The sequence below is a fragment of the Galeopterus variegatus genome, unplaced genomic scaffold (genome assembly GCF_000696425.1).
Source record: "Galeopterus variegatus unplaced genomic scaffold, G_variegatus-3.0.2 Scaffold598, whole genome shotgun sequence".
NCBI classification, from domain to species: domain Eukaryota; kingdom Metazoa; phylum Chordata; class Mammalia; order Dermoptera; family Cynocephalidae; genus Galeopterus; species Galeopterus variegatus.
In genome coordinates, this window is record NW_007726709.1 from 590,306 (window position 1) to 594,151 (window position 3,846).

Genomic DNA, 3,846 nt, shown 5'->3' on the forward strand with positions numbered 1-3,846 from the left:
AATGCTTGATTTTTCTCCCTTTTATTTACCAATTTTCAGGATAATGAGCTAATTTCTTTTTTTTAAAAAAAGATTTCATAATATGCCTTTATTTTGTAACTTACAAACAACTTTTAATTTGTCTTTCAAAAGTTAATTGTAATTGGTGACTGCTTTTCTTTTCTTTTTTTTTTTTTTACAGACCGGTAATGGGATTGCAACCCTCGGTGTTGCGCCCGTACCGGGAACTGGCAATGGGATTGCAACCCTCGGTGTTGCGCCTGCACCGTGCTCAGCCAGTGAGCGGGAACCGGTCTCCACATGGGATCCGAACCCTCGGCGGGAGCACCGCCATGCTCCCAGGCAGCGCACTCTCCAGTGCGCCACCGGGCCAGCCTGGTGACTGCTTTTCTTAGATACTTCTCTCATGTCCAAGAGAGGGGAAAAATTTAGCCCTTGATTTAAAAAAAAAACAAACACAAGGGGGAGGGAGATGACCTCAACTACAAATAATACTCCACTGTTCATTATTGTTGTAAAACTTCCAAGCTGATTGTCCTTCCAGATGCTCTCTTTTGATGGCTGACAGTTTCATATTTGCAAGTTCGAAACAATTAATGCTGCTGTTTTACTCCTAGATTCTCCCAGGTTCCTGCAGAACCGCACCACCTTCTGTTTTGGCACTCTGTAGTCGTTTCATCGAATCTGAGGCTGCCTCCCAACGGGTTGGCTGGCAGACCGTGTTGATTCCTGCCTCTAAGCATCGCTCTGCCAGCACTCATCCTATTCTCTCACAAGCCACCACATTTTTGGTACTATAAAGGTGCTTTTTAATAGCTCATTCATGACTGGATGCTGAAATCACAACCTGGCCATTCCGATGCTCAGCAAGCGCTTCTACACGATGCTGAGTCCTTATAACTTGCAACCCAAGTCAGAACTCACGCGAGGGCCACACCGTCCCCAGCCTGGCTCTTTCCTGGCCACAGCTAACCCCTCCAGATTCTGGGGGTTCTGGCTAGTGAACTCTGGGGCAACAGTTTCATTTTCCGCAGGGCCCACTTCAGGTTTCACCACCGGCGTGGAACTGGTTGAGAGGGCTGCGAACCCACACTTGGGGCTCCTGCAGATCGACAACAACTCCCAAAATCACGACCGGAGGGCCACAGCTAAAAAGATCTAGGGCAAAGCCTTGGAAAAGCCTCACCTCCTTTTCCTCACTGGTGTCTCAGCGGTTTGCTGGCCACATTAACTCCATGAACTAATTTCTTAGCACCCTCCAAAGGTGATCAGTGAAGCTTTCTCTTGCTTTTAATCATTAGGAATTCATACATTTTAAACTATTTAATATATGTTAATCCACTGTAATTTTAATTATTATTTTAATTTTATTTTATTTTATTTTAAAAGATGATGGGTAAGGGGATCTTAACCCTTGACTTGGTGTTGTCAGCACCATGCTCTCCCAAGTGAGCCAACCAGCCATCCCTATATAGGGATCCGAACCCGTGGCCTTGGAGTTATCAGCACCACACTCTCCCAAGTGAGCCACGGGCTGGCCCTAATTTTTATTGTTTGATGCTCAGATTATCCCATCTTTGGCCAGTGGAGCCTTTTCAACCTGGCTCCTGAATCCTTTGGGCACACTCTGGTAAACTTTGATAATGTCCTGGCTTTCTTGTATGAAAAAATGTTCCAGGCTTATCTTGTACATTTCTTGCCCCCATGTGGAATCAGTCACTTTCCCAAGGAGCCATGGTTCCTTTAATTGGAAATGATACTTGGGAGACCGCCATCTGGGTGGGTGGGGAAGCTCATGTTGCTATGCATTAGTCAGTTTGCAGGCCATTACAGGTGGACAAAACTAGAAAATAATTTTTTAAAGAAAAAATACATCATAATTTATACTGGTATTCCCAATGCAAATTAAGGGTTATAAGATTTGTACTTGCCTTCTTTTTTCTCAATAGTTTTACTGAGATATAATTCACATAGCACAAAATTCATCTTACTTATTACCTTCCTTAATTTTATATTTGTATCTCTTTTCTCTTAAGCTGACATCCTTGTTTCTAGTGACATTAACACAATTACTTATTTGCTTTAACACATAGACATCATAGAAAATACAAGGGGTCTTCAAAAAGTTCATGTTAGATTTCTATTACCCTTGAATATATAATAGTTTCAGAATAACAATACCAGTCTTATTACTAACACTATCATTGCTAAAAACAATTTAAAGCTTCTTTGCAGTTCTTTCTGCCTTAGGGTATACCCCACTAGAAGTATAGAGAAACTGCTTTTGCCATTTGAAATAATTCTGCTGAGTTTAATTCATCAATGATACATAGTTAGGTTTACTTGTTTCATTTTCCTTTTGCTTTTTAGGGATTTCTTTTCCCTCATTTTAATTTAATTTTGTTTTAGGATGATATAAAGCTTTGCATAGTTCCAAAATTGAATTCACAAAATATATTCGGAAAAGTCTAGCATGCATCTCTGTGTCCATTTCCTGTTACTTCTATTCCCATATAGTATTCATTTTTATTAGTTTTTATTTTGCCCTTTTGTTTTTGATACAAGCAAATAAACAATACCGGTGTGTGTGTATATTCCTATTCCTTTCTTTATTCACTAGAAAGGTAACATACACACACTATTTTGCATATTGATTTTTTTTTTCCCACTAAACAATATATTCTGGTTACATACTTGGTAATACTCCATTATGGTTATGTACCATATTTTATTCAATCAGTCCCCTGGGTTGTTTGCAGTATTCCGTAAAGTAGGTTACCCGCAGTGGTTACAATGAATAACTTCATGCATATGTCTTTCCTATTTGCCAATATATCTTTGGAACAGATTTGTAGAATAGGGTTTGCTAGATCAAAGGGAAAATGCATTTATGTGATTTTGCTCCATATTGCCAAACTCCCTCCACAGGGAGTATACCATTTTGCAAAACCTACCAGTGATGTGTGAAAAGTACCATTTCCCTCGACCTTACCAATAGAGTACTTTGTCAAACATTTCAATTTTGCCAGTCTGATAGGAAAGAAAGAGTATCTCACTGCTATGGGTTGAACTGTGTCCTCCAAAGGTTCATGTTTTAATCCCCACTGTAACAATGTCGAGGGTGGGAAATCCTAATATAATAATTAAAAGGTGGGGCCTTTAAGAAGTGATTAGATTGTGAGGACAATACCTTAGTGAATGGATTGATCTATTCATGGAGTAATAAGTTGATGGTTTAAGGGGTGGTAATGGGCATGGTTCTGATGGCTTTATAGTGAGTGAGTGAGCAGGTTAGCTCTCTCTTGTTCAGGCCGTTTGCCATGTGACACCTGCATTGCTATGAAGAGTCACCACCCACCAGCAAGGCCCTCAACAGATGTGTTCTCTGGATTTGGACTTCCCAGCCTCTGGAACTGTAAGAAATAAATTTTATTTCTTTATAAATTACCCAGTTTTGGGTATTCTGTTACAGCAACAGGAATGGACTAATACACTGGCATGTTAATTTGCATTTCTTTTATTATGAGTGGGACTGAGCATTGTTTCATATATGCAGGGGCCATTTGCTGTTCTTTTTCTGTGAACTTTGTTCATATCTCTTGCTCATTTTTCTATAGGGTTTTGGTCTTTTTCTTCCTTTTTTAAAAATTTATAGAATCAGGGGCTGGCCCAGTGGCGCACTGCTACAGTGTGCCGCTTGGGAGCGCGGTGGCGCTCCTGCCGAGGGTTTGGATCCCACATACAGACCGGTTCCCGCTCACTGGCTGAGCGAGGTGTGGGAGCAACACCGAGGGTTGCGATCCCGTTGCCGGTCCCGGTCCGGTGTGGGCGCAACACTGAGGGTTG

General features: G+C 41.1%; 1 pseudogene; it reads right to left on the bottom strand.

The window, feature by feature from the left end:
- Positions 1-613: 613 nt before the first annotated feature.
- Positions 614-1,148, bottom strand: LOC103588653 (annotated as a pseudogene).
- Positions 1,149-3,846: the final 2,698 nt, after the last annotated feature.